The sequence below is a fragment of the Diadema setosum genome, chromosome 18, assembly GCF_964275005.1.
Source record: "Diadema setosum chromosome 18, eeDiaSeto1, whole genome shotgun sequence".
Classification (NCBI taxonomy): Eukaryota; Metazoa; Echinodermata; class Echinoidea; order Diadematoida; family Diadematidae; genus Diadema; species Diadema setosum.
This window is the reverse complement of record NC_092702.1, coordinates 19452186-19465715: the sequence shown is the minus strand read 5'-3', so window position 1 is coordinate 19465715 and position 13530 is coordinate 19452186. Positions and strand designations below refer to the sequence as shown.

Sequence of the window (13530 nt, the reverse complement as noted above, 5' to 3'; positions counted from 1 at the left end):
ATATACTTCATAAATAACCCTATTCATTATATACCGAAGGAAAAAAACAACAACCACCCAACAACTGGTGATTTGTATGTACATAATTACACTGTTTGAATTACAAGTACATTGTATTATACATAAAGAAGATTTCTGCCGAGTTCCATACGGAGGGTTGCAAGACATAAAACCTGCAAACCAATAAAAACAACATGAACCATGACGTCGACACATAACACGTGATAGCCAAAAAGAATGACTGCTAGCATGACATCAAATTTCTTCATCATGTTAACTTCAGACAGTAAAAATATAAGGTGACTGAAACTTTTGGCAGCAGTCTTCACTAAAAATGCTCTATTTCTAGGTATTTTTCTTTCCATATAACTCCTCTGATAGTAAAGTCTGTCTGATACAACATTTTTGTTGTCTTTACCGAGACGATACACTAATCATGACTACGACAAAACGTGTCCTGCAAAACAAAAGCACAGTTAGAAATTTGTTTGCATCAAAACACTCAAATTATGTGGCCAACGCTACTACCTTTACACAATGTTCGATATTTGTATTCGATTATTGCACAGACGTATTTACAACAAAAGATCTCCCTAGAACAAAATCAGTCGGGCTTATTTTTCTCTCTCTTGAAATGCTTCAAACCCAATCCTGCAATGCAGCCCTGTGTCCTGCCACATGGCCTCAAACCAGGAGAAAAACGAAACAAACTATCAAACTGAAGACGGACAATGAAAATTTATATAAATGATGAAATACATGTATCTCATATGGAGGAAAAAAAGAAATGTGGGTATTGTGATTCCATACCTGACGCAGTCCATAATTCTGTCCGGAGATAAATGTTCTGCACTAAGGCAATAAACTGGGTCATTTTTTTTTGGGGGGGGGGGGGAGGGAGGGAGTGGGAGGGGAAATTTACAATGCAGCAGGTTAAGGGATGGTGTAATTTTGGTTGAGATGGGGATTCAGGTGTTAACTTTTTTGCGAGGTGATTAGAAACCACTTACATGAAATATCAAAGAGCATACCATTCTTTGAGGATTTCAAAGTTTTATTTGATGAAAATCGGTTTTGAAATGGCCGAGATATCCAAAAACAAAGTAGAACAAAGTGGTCCTAATTTATGGGTGGTCCTAATTTATGGCAGGTCCCACCTTTTATCAAGACCTCTTTGCTTTTTAGATATTTCAGCCATTTCAAAACAAAAACAAAACAAAACAAAAAGCTTTGAATTCCTCTTAGAATTGTATGCTCTTTCATATTCTATACAAGTGGTTCATAATCATCACACACAGAAAAGTCAAAGCCTGAATCCCCATCTCAACCAAAACTATACCATCCCATTAAAGATGATGATGAGCTGATAGGCAGATAGAGGATAAGACAGAGGGGAGAGACCACACAGCAAATGGCATGAGATGGATAAATTCAGTTATATCTGCCAAAATGGCAGAGAGATTTGTTCACCAAGAAGTCTTTGTTGTTGTTTTTTTTTTTACAAGGGGGGTTGTTTTGTCTTCCTGACATGTCGATTCATTTCATGTAGTACAGTGCTAAAAGGCATTATGTGATGGACTGTGAGAAATGGAGCAAAGGACAGAACAACGAGGAAAGTGCAGAGCGGAAGACAAGGAAACAAGAGTGTCTACAGTGAAGATCCCCTGGGTGGAGTAAGGACCTATATTTATTGGTGTGAGATGTGTCAAAACCTGAAGAAGAAAGATGAGATGAAAAATTGCTTGAACTCCGTGTGCAAGTCATCCAATGTTGGAGTGTGTCTACACAGACTATAAGAATCCCTTATGAGAGCAAGTTATTAAAGAGGACACTTTAGAACAAAATATTGTGAGAGAGAGAGAGAGAGCAAGAATGGTGGGACAGTATGAAAAGACTGGAAGACAGGTGAGTAAGGGAGACAGGAACTATACCTCACTTGGGGTAGAAAGGTCAAGGGTCAGAGAGGCTTTTTGAACTCCACCCGCTGTTATCATCACCCTGGCATAGATGATTGGAATGATGTGAAATGAACAGAATTGTCAAAGAATATCATCACCATCAGCCCCACCCCCACAAAAAAAAAAATAATAATAATAACGATAATTAGAAAAGCAGTGTCCTTGGAAAATTTTACATAATTTCTAGGACCCGAAGCTAAAAAACACGTCTAGATAATTTCAGGCCATGGTCTCATCTCAGGGTTCCTCACAGGAGCTCAGTTTGGCTTTCAACCTTCAAGATTCCATAATCTCTCCCCCCCCCCCTTTTTTTTTTTCTTTGTCTGCCTTTACTGAAACTTGGGCTTCTCTGCTGTTTGATTTCACATTTCCTATCTACATTAACTTGAACACTGCAGGGCTTTTTCCCCCCTTTCCATAACACACACTCTATACACTCCAGTCAGCTCTACTAGGGCAGACATTAAAACAAAAAACAAAAACAAAAACTCGTCTACAGAAATGGGTCACATGACTGGTGTCAAAGGTCAAATTCAAGTTTACTTTGAACTTTCCCTCGATTCAGGTACATTCGTGGGAGGTTGACTTTACACAATTTTCAGAACAAAACACATCTTTAAACTATTAACTGTACATCATGTAATTACCCCTAATACGAAAAGCAAGAGAGTTGCACGCTAATAAAATCTTACACCTCATCCACAATATTGTCTCACTCGGTACATTAAATTTGAATACAGTGTCTTCATATGTGCTCCTTCCTTGAATAGAACATTACTATCTATATATATTATGATTATGAACATGATCTAATTTTACAAATGATTTAACTGTCCCTCGTACAGTGTATATAGTCACCAGGGGAGATTAGTAAATTACATTCATGATATATAGAGCATTATTCTATCCATGTCCTTCAATTAATCAAAAAAACCTGAATCCTTGCCTAAACATAATTTCCACTGGTAGATTTTCAGCGATGGCAGTTTTGCCCTGATCCGTCCTTTCTTGTGTGGGCGAAGCGGTTGATCACTGCGAATAGTTGACACCTAAAATGCTTTCCAAGTAGCCAGCACAGGGCACTTACAATGTATCCAGTCTCCTCTCTCTCTCTCTCTCTCTCCTCTCAGCAAATTGGCAACACACAATCACTGCCAGAAATGCCCATTCCAAATTATTCATCCGAATGAGATGAAGGTGACATCAAGATATAAAAAGCAATCATATTTCTTCAAAAGACAGTAAAAGAGAGTTGATAACAAAATGAAAAAAAAAAAAAAAACGAACAACCAAGCATTTCAAAAGGTTCCACAAGCTTTGATTCTTTCAGATGTCTGAAATTTAAAATGCTGATATCATTTTACAGAAAGGAAAGACCAAGACATATGATCTCGATATCATTTTACAGAAAGGAAAGACCAAGACATATGATCTCAATCAGATTTCAGCTTCAAATAACAGTGTGTAAAATCATCACTTACGTACAGTGTACTGCCCTTCAATTATGAGTCATTGCAGAATTCAGAAGACTCTTAATATTACAGCTTCAAGAGTCGCATAAAATATTAAAATAGATTATAACCCAAGTTAACACAATCATTTCCTTTGCTCTGAAGACATCGGATAGTAACTTTGTCGCTCCAAGAAAAGTTAGGAAACAAGTTTTACACCCTTCTTTGTCAAAATAGGAGGCAGTTTCACCTAAATCAGGATGATTTTTAATTGAATGGCTGATCCCCTTGCATGGATAAAATCTATGGATAAAATGGAAGGCTCACAAAATTTACTCTTACACACCATCATACAGGTGTATGCTAGCAAAACTTTACACATATTCTCAGCTCTTTAAACACGGTGCATTTCAATTTTGTACACAAATTTGAGAATTGCGAACTGAGGGCCATCTGAGCATGTGAAACAAATAAACAAAAATCAACAAGTGAATGAATTCATTCTCATAGTAACAATATCTGATGATCCTCCTTTAAAATAATCTGAACGCATGAATTTGTCTCTGTTAATGCACATTCATACACTATAATTTGCCTGTAAGTATATCCACACACACCCAAAATGTTTGAACCTGTGTACACCATGTTCATATAATATAGCCACACAGTCTTGTATGTTCATTCCTACTAATTCGCTCTCTACACTCCTGCTAGTACTAGTATATTCCCTAAAATAAATACATGCTATTTGGTTAGGAATAATTCTGCAAAAAAACTGTTCAATCATATACATTGCATATGTCTAATATTTTCATCATATTTTCTCCCGCCTAGGTGACAAAGTTCAATGGGTGACTCCAGTATCTGCCCTGGTGCCACGAATGCCTCGTTATATATATATGATGTTACTTGTGCTGGCCATGGGGAAAACACACAACACATCAGCCTCTGTAACATTTTCGGTGAAAGATTCCGTTGAGATTACATAAAAGCAAGAACAAATATATGCCTCCAATAAAATAGTAGTAGTCGTCTTGAGATGAAAGAGCTATCCAGCTGGTCCGTAGATCCGACGCCATCAGACGGACGTTTCTCTGTACACCAGCACGCGTCGGTCCGAGCAGCGGTAGTGATAGTTGTACTTGTAGCGAATGCGCAGGGGCCACAGAACTGTAAGCACACACAAACATAACAAAGAAGAGAAGAATAAGTTGGTAATCAATTATCATTGCCTTGGAATTCCAAAATGATGTTTCTACATTATTTGATGTCAACACTAATGAATATTTCACAAAATTGCTACAAAAATGAAACAAATTTTTGCTCTCCTGAAAATTCATGACTTTATGATACGAGGTCTTGTCATCCCAGGGACAATATATACATTGTATATGGCAAACTGAACTTCACAGCATATGTCAAATTACTATGCAATGCAAATTACAATGGAGAGGTTAATCAGGGGAAAACCCTTTGATATCACAAATACCTTGCCCACTCAGACTCTTTGTCTTTTTTCCTTCCCTTTCCTAATTCCGACAAAAGTAGTCACATGCATAGGGCTACATATGTGCAGTTACGCATCTTTACGTATGCAGTAATTTATGGCACCCCACTTCGTTTCTAATTCTGAGTTCAATCTTGCTGGAAAATGGCTATGTTCAGGGGGAATTACTTTTTTTGTCGATGTGTGCAGGTCTAGGCATTCCTGTTGTACTAAAAAATTACTGTGTCATTGAGCACTTTGTCTGTATGTAGCTATGCTCAGAAAGAGTATTCAAGTGTATTTTGTTGAGTTTTGTTATTCTTCATATTGAGAAATATGAAAATGAATTGAATGGTATGAAAGATGGCTCCGTTCATCCTCTCTCTCTCTCTCTCTTTATTGTCACTAGAGAAAGAAACAATGTATCACAAAAAAAAAAAAGAGAGAAGAAGAAGAAAATCCCGCCCAGTAGTTTATTTCCAGGAGATTCAAGTTTTGTACTGCTTCTAATGACAGAATACTGGATGAAATATACATTAAGGATGAAGAACGCGAACAGATGGAAGAAAAAAACAAGACTAACGTCAGTCAAGATGAAGGGGGGGGGGGGCAAAGACAAGCATGTATGACTTCAGTTGAACGATAAAGTGATCAAGCTTATGACGTACAAGCATGGGAAAAACAGGAAGACGTGTGCATATTTATTAATTTTCTCCTTGTTCCTTATCTTATCTACCTATTATTCATTCTCTAAGCTCATGTGGACAGACAGCCCTTTCAGCCACAGGGATTTATGCATAATAATAATAATAATGATAATACATACAATTTCTATAGCGCTGTTCTCCACTTTGATTAAATGCTCAAGGCGCTTTACAATTGTACATCAAAGCAAATAGACTGAAGATACAAGTACATCACCGTTATAGAAGAAGATAAAGAAGCAGAAGAAAAAATAAAGACATGAAAGTATGTAAATAATAATAATTATGTATGTATGTATGTATGTATGTATGTATGTATTCATTCATTCATTCATTCATTTATCTTTGTCAAGGGACTGGTAACAGATTCAGCAAGGATAATAGACACAGAGAAACAGAGTATTAAGAAGAAACAGGGTAGAAATGACAAGTGATGTGTAGCTTTAACACCCTGGTAGGGTTGCACAACTCACAGCCAAGAGAGCTGCAACACAGGGGAGAAAAACATACAAGATTCCCTATAAAATCTTTGGGGGAAAAAAAAAAAAGTTTTATCATCTAACTTCCCGATGCCAAAATTTTAAAGCATGAAAATGTACTGATATAACTGCCCTACCCAAAGGAAAAAAAAAGGGGGGGGGACATATTATTTGCTTTTCTGTACAGAAAAACTTGTTAGAATTTTGGCCTGAAGTAGGATTAAATGCAATTTTTGGCAAGAATGGTGAAAAATAAAGTCACCAGCTTTTAGAAACCTTTATATCTTTTTTTTTTCATAATCAATGTGAAGGTAAAATTCAAAAGAGTAGTGATCATTCATCATCATTCCTTCATGATGAAAAAGACATGAATAGTTTCAGAAGGCTAAATGACTTTTTTGACGACCTGCTTTTTCCAAAATACCTTTGCTATTTGTTCAACATGAAATATCTTGTCTCACAGACACACTCATTCATTTTCAGTCAACAAGGTTTCCTTCTACATTCAGTAAAATCTGAATCTAGGCTAAAGATGGCTGTATGGCAATTCTCATGATTGGGTAAACATCACTTTTGGTACAGTTCAAGTGGAAACAAACAGCTCGCCTGCACAGTGAATGCGCGGAGCTGGATTGTGAACTGATGTGAATGCTGTGCGTGCACACAGGCATACAGTGCACAAATCTATGTGGTGAAACAGACGACACAACATCAGCATTCAGAATCCTCCATCTACCACTCTTTTACTCTAATAGTTCATCAATAACATTACTTGTGGCTACCAGAAATGTAAAGATGGATCACATCTGACAGTTTCAGGGAATTTCAAAGCCAATTATGTAAGAAAAATAGAATCTGATAATTTTCTCTAAAAAAAAAAGCTGATCATGGACTTCTTTTCACTCCAGCTACCACTAAATCTCCAGATGTCCCTCCATGAGAATTCTATGCACACCCACACACACATACATACATACATACATACATACACACACACTTCATGGGTAGGAGCCACAGGAATGTATAGTGACAGGTTTATAGGTCACTATATCACTGGCGGTTAAGTCACACAGTACCTCACTCTTACACATCTCAAGTACGCCAAAGGCTTTCAGATAGGAGGTCAGCACTGTGCACATACAAACACACACACACACGCACACACACACACACACACACACAAATATTTGCACGGTTGATCTCAGAATAATTTTGTTCATAATTGCTTCCTCAACACAAAACAAAAGATAAAAACCGAAATCTTTGCAAGTTGATCTTCCAAGAATAATTTTGTTCTTCCATTCAATCTGCTGCATTGCGTTCACTGGCATTGAAGGGTCGGTGCGCAAACCATGATAGGGGGCACTCTGGTGTTGATACAGAACCAAATCAATCACTCCTTAATGCCCGCCTGTCGCCTAAAATTTGGCCTACCGCAAATATTTACTCCATGTACCGCAGTCTTTAATTGCCCATTACACACCAATTGCCTTCTCTTCCTTGGCCTCAACAGAAATGAAAAATGAAGAAACTGCAAGAACTGGTGTCATTTTTCATCTTGGCCGTGCAATATTTCTGTACTTTTTGTTTTCTTTTCTATATTAAGTGACAAAAGCATACAGAACTGTGTGCAATCCAAGGATGGAGGAAGGAATTAAATTCGATCTATCGGTACTCATTGCAGGAAATATATACAGCTTAAAGGCAACAGATTTTCAGGGAAGCTTTTATAGCTCAGCAAATCCACGCGTCAACGTGTGTAAGATAATTCTGATGTCAAAGTAGTACTGTCCACAACTCTACTTTTAGCTCAGTCAATCCAATGCATCAATGTGTGTAAGATAATTCGATTGTCAAAGCTGCAATGTCCTTAACTCTCCTGATACCAATCCTTCAAAGTATCAGAGCCAATGTACAGCATGACCTAGCCTGTGGTTATGACAGGATTAAAGAGGGACTCCACCCCAAAAATAAATACACTTCAAAAGAAAGAGAAACATATTCCCTACAGAACAATACCAAAAAAAAAAAAAATGACAAAGATATGATATGACATTTTGAAATTTCTCACTTTTTCAAAAAACATTTTTTGACCAGTACTTATGAATATTCAAACAATGAGTGAGTTGTTGATGTCATACCTGAACAATTTTTTATGTGCATTGTATATGACATTCAGGAAAAAAATTGTTATTTTTAGCCAATACACATAAAAGCATGTTCCCATACCAAGATATATCAGAGTTAACATCTGTTCTTTTTTACTTTGGGTGGTTTTGAGGCAAGTTTTACATTGATACGAAATGAATAAGAAATTGTGAGAGCATGACATCGTCAACTTGCTGATTTGAATATTCATAAAAACTGATCAGGAAGTGTTTCTTTAAAATATGTGAAATTTCAAAATGTCATATCTTCCTTAATTCTTATCCGATTTTTGTCATTTTTGTATCATTCTGCAGGGAATATTTTCTCTTTCTTTTGAAGTATATTCATTTTTGGGTGGATTTCCTCCTTAAGTGCATATACAAAATACATAAGACAGGAATTTCAATAATTATCTGTCTCAATATACACACTTGGATTTGTTTTCTCATCGATTCCATTTCACACTGCCGACCATGATGCGTCTTGGTCAAACTTTCAGTGTGAATTGACCTCAGGAACAAAATAAACAGTTCATCAAATTTATCAATCTTGTTTGTTTGTTTGTTTTTTGCGCACACACTTTTTTTTGCACATGCAGCTCCATGCCAGCAGTCTCATAGTCTTCAGTTCATGTCATATCAGGAGGTTAATGATGAGAAATACTTTTCTTCTTTTCCTATTTTTCTTTCCCTTTGGTTCAAAAGAAAAGGCTTTTTCTTTTTCTTTTTACATCAATATACTTTCCAGGGCTGTCAACCTCTCCCAGATCAGAAAATATTCTATTTCACAGTGAAGCATTTGGTTTTAAAAATAAGAAACCTATTTTGAAGGCAAAAATCATACCTTGCTATACCTCCTCCCCTCCCCCACTCACAAACACACACACAAAAGGGAAAAAATGCATATACATGCATTCAGCTTGTTCTATCAAATTTTAGACAGTGAAAAACATATTCTGAAAATGAAAAACATATTTTGAAAGCAAATATAATTTCTTGCTATATCCCCCCCCCAAAAAAAAAAGAGATAAAAACTACACACTGTAGACATATCATGCTTGCTCTATCAAATTTTAGAAAGAAAATATCATTCAAAAACATATTTTCCCATCTTTAATGAAAAGGAAACATTCTCCCTGGCAACTCAGCATTTCATATGTGATCACACTCATCTGCCTCCTTGAGGAGCAGTCTGGGTGTTCTCAAGTCAAATGAGGAATTGGAGGAATCGGACTCTGGTCTCTATAATTGGCTTAATCTATCAATAATGTCCTCCGCATAGTCATCTTTGTACGGAATAAATGAGGCGATGGCATGAGCGTACTATTGGCGGGAACATGATTGATGAGTGATAACCAACGAGTTGAAAATGGAATGGCTGAATGGAGCCTTCCGACGGCACTTCACGTCACCCTCACCCTCTTTAATTGATGTGAACAATGGTGTCAAACTCGGCACATAAAATACCGCATAACGAAAAGATGAACACGTACTGTAATGGATGGTGGAAGATTATTTCAGTTACAAAACCCTTCAGATGTCAAATTGCCTTTAAGTAGCTGTGGCCTACTGCAGTAGTTCACCAAATGATTGCATTGCTAATCTGAGAAGAAGAAAAAAAAAAATGGCAGTACATGCAAAGTTCATGATGTCTGCCAAATGCACAAAATAAGAACGATAAGAGACTATTTAAGTTGGAAGTCTAAAAAATGTCAAATCATCATTATTGAATTGTTTCAAGTCCAGAACACTTTGATATGACAAGTATTATTATTCATTTTTGTTTTGTTCATATTTTTGTCAAAAAGAGAAAATAACAGCCTTCAGTAAAAATTCATGTGCAAGTACACTGTAGTTGGGAGACATTTCTTTGTGATGCCATGATAGCACAACCTCATCAAAATTCATAATGTGAAAGTGATTTTAAAAATCTCAGTTCTGGAAATACATATAAACCTATGGAATTATGAACTTTGTAAAAACAAAATTTCAGATCCATTTTGACTGAAACATCACTGTCTCAAAGATGGGGTGGAAAAAAAAAAATCTTCAACTTCACAGTCTTTGGTACACCTATTATAGCTTGATGAGCCATTGTCTAATTTCCTCAATCTTTGCTTTGTTGTACATGATTCAGCTTTCCATCCCAAGTATATTCACGCTGACGTAGTCATCCCTTAACTCATCGAATTCCAGGGGAAAAAATGTAAGGATTGGTACTGCATTTTTTTACCTTAATTTTTTACTATGCAATGCTTTTGTTTCTCAAGGCTGAAGAGGATATTCTCATTTATTTGAGAACTTTGTTATTCACATACAATAGTTTAAGTAGTATATTTGCAACAGCCTCGTGATCTTTACATTTCTAACTGATTCTCTAACTAGTTAATACTTGAAAGTTTCAAGTTCTTTTTCTCTATCATATCGGCAAATTTGACATGAACTTCCTTACCATCAGTACATGCAGATTTAATCACTTTGATCACTTTCATCTACTCTTTTTCCAATACAGGACTTGCTGTGAAAGAGAACAGTGACAATTTGCTGACGATGCAATGATTCTAATCTTTTCTGCAGAAAATTCCACCAGGACCGACTCGTCTAATGGGCACAGAATGTATTGACATCTACCCATGGCTGAAGTATTATAGAGGTATCTTCTTCTTCTTCTTCTCATGTGGCATAATGTGCCTGGTTGATACTGCTTAGTGAATATAGCTAGTCACCGGTTTTTCGAGTGTAGGTTGGTAGGTGGATCGTCTCACCTGGTTAGCACCCTGCTCTTTGCGATGAATGAATGAAATGGCATCTTTTTATGTGCGCAAGTCATGACAATCTCATAGACCGAACCTTCCCTTAATGTCCTATCTGAGGAAGGGAGTATTTTGCCTCCTACAACAGGATATGGTATGATTACACACATCATGGCTCAGCTACACTTGGGAATCAAACCCATGTCATTTGGATGGGGGGGGGGGGGGGGGGTCGTGGTGGGAGGGGGCACATGTGCTACCAATTGAACCAAATCATCACCCCGTACATGAAATGATTTCACGACTTCACTGAGAAACATTCTGGGACTTTGAAGAACATTTCATCTAAGACTCAAGTTCAGACCCCACTTGATTTCTTGAGCCAGGTTTATTGTCAAGGGTATTTTATCAACTGCCACTTTCTCATTTCAGCGACTTTCCTACAAATGTTTAGTTGCCAACATTTTTATTTAAAAAAACAACAACTACAATCACTCGTAATCTTCCTCTAAACATATTGGCCTTAAAAATATCATCTCTAAGCTGAAGACAACAAGAGACCCGCGGGTCTAGCGCTCACCTGAGTATCGCAAGTTCACCTTTCACGCAGTCACTAATCTAAATTATTCACAGCTCTACTAAAATTTGACCAGGCATTCTCAAGTAGAAGATGAAAATGTACAATAAGGGCCCAAATCTTTTAAGATTCCTTAATTTGGGGGATCGGGGGCCCCCTGGGGCCCACTGGGTGGGGCATGGTGCCCATTTTGATAAATTGAGATCCTGACCCCCTAGGGATGCTACCTGCCAAGTTTGACGAAAATCCATCATGAGGTTTTCAGGAAGAAGATGAAAATGTACAATTCAGGCCCCCATTTGGACCTTCCCAACCCCCCCCCCCTGCCCCCAAGAGGGGCACCCCTGGATCTGCTATGAACAAACTTGAAACTACAGTCATTAATGTACTCACTCATAGTATTATCTTAGCTCTATCACTTCTGATTCTAGAGAAGATTTTTAAAGATTCCTTCACTTTGGGGGGTTTGGGCCCCCCTGGGGGCCCCCTGGGTGGGGCATGGTGCCCATTTTGATAAATTGAGATCCTGACCCCCTAGGGATGCTACCTGCCAAGTTTGACGAAAATCCATCATGAGGTTTTCAGGAAGAAGATGAAAATGTACAATTCAGGCCCCCATTTGGACCTTCCCAACCCCCCCCCCCCCTGCCCCCAAGAGGGGCACCCCTGGATCTGCTATGAACAAACTTGAAACTACAGTCATTAATGTACTCACTCATAGTATTATCTTAGCTCTATCACTTCTGATTCTAGAGAAGATTTTTAAAGATTCCTTCACTTTGGGGGGTTTGGGCCCCCCTGGAGGCCCCCTGGGTGGGGCATGGTGCCCATTTTAACAAATTGAGTTCCTAACCCCCTAGGGATGCTACCTGCCAAGTTTGGTGAAAATGGGTCATGGGGTTCTCAAGAACAAGATGAAAATGTACAATTTAGGCCCCATTAGGACCCCTCCCCACCCCCTCCCCTGGGTCGCAAGGGGGGCACCCCTGATTCTGCCATGAACAAACTTGAAACTACAGTCATCAATGTACTCACTCATAGTATTATCTTAGCTCTATCACTTCTGATTCTAGAGAAGATTTTTACAGATTCCTTAAGTTTGGGGGGTTTGGGCCCCCCTGGGGGCCTCCTGGGTGGGGCATGGTGCCCATTTTAACAAATTGAGTTCCTAACCCCCTAGGGATGCTACCTGCCAAGTTTGATGAAAATTGGTCTTGGGGTTTTCAAGAAGAAGATGAAAATGTAAAAAGTTTACGCACGACGGACGCCAGACGCCGGACGACGGACGACGGACGCCGGACGAAGGGCGATCGCAATAGCTCACTTGAGCCTTTGGCTCAGGTGAGCTAAAAAGCCCCATCATGAAATTTTCTTCTCCTTATTGCTAGAGTGAAAACACATCTTTAAGATCAACACTTTCAAAGTTGCATAGTTGCAAAGTAATGCACAGCCTCAGTGCTCATTACCTCACAGACTGGAATTCTTTGAGAGATTGTTTCAGAAAAACAGGAGACCCCTATGGAAAATATTTGTGACGTTCCCCATGGAATATGTCAAGGATATGGACACTTGAGTTGTTTTCCTCTCAGTAAGAAACAAGAAAACAAATAAAATCAAAAGATAACTCAAAAATTGTCTGACTTTATAAATGACGCTTGCATTAAGAGTGCTGTTTTTTAACCCTGGAAATTCTGCATCCTCAATCACACCATGCTATGTTACACCACGTTCCTGGTGGCCACAGCCATCACATTTCAGGCCACTTTGGACAAAATGAGATAGACATGAGACAATGCGGGGAACAAGAGGGGGCAGACATGAGAGGCCATAATTGCTGTGGAAGCCATGTCACATTTTTTTTAACTGTCTGAGAAGATTTGAATCAGCAGTCATGGCACTGATGGGTATCCTAGTAGGCTGTAGCAAAACAGGGTGAATGCAACAAAACGTGACAGCACATAACTCGGAGGCGGTC

The 13530-nt window shown here is 38.3% G+C and overlaps 1 protein-coding gene across 3 annotated transcripts in view; it reads right to left on the bottom strand.

Moving 5' to 3' along the window:
* Positions 1–3168: 3168 nt before the first annotated feature.
* The window catches only part of LOC140241692 (inositol polyphosphate-5-phosphatase A-like), a 116732-nt gene continuing 106370 nt past the window's right edge, over positions 3169–13530 (bottom strand). For all 3 annotated transcript variants that reach the window (XR_011902096.1, XR_011902097.1, XR_011902098.1), the window contains one exon: positions 3169–4579. The gene's annotated coding sequence lies outside the window, so the exon portion shown is untranslated. The remainder of the gene's footprint in view (positions 4580–13530) is intronic.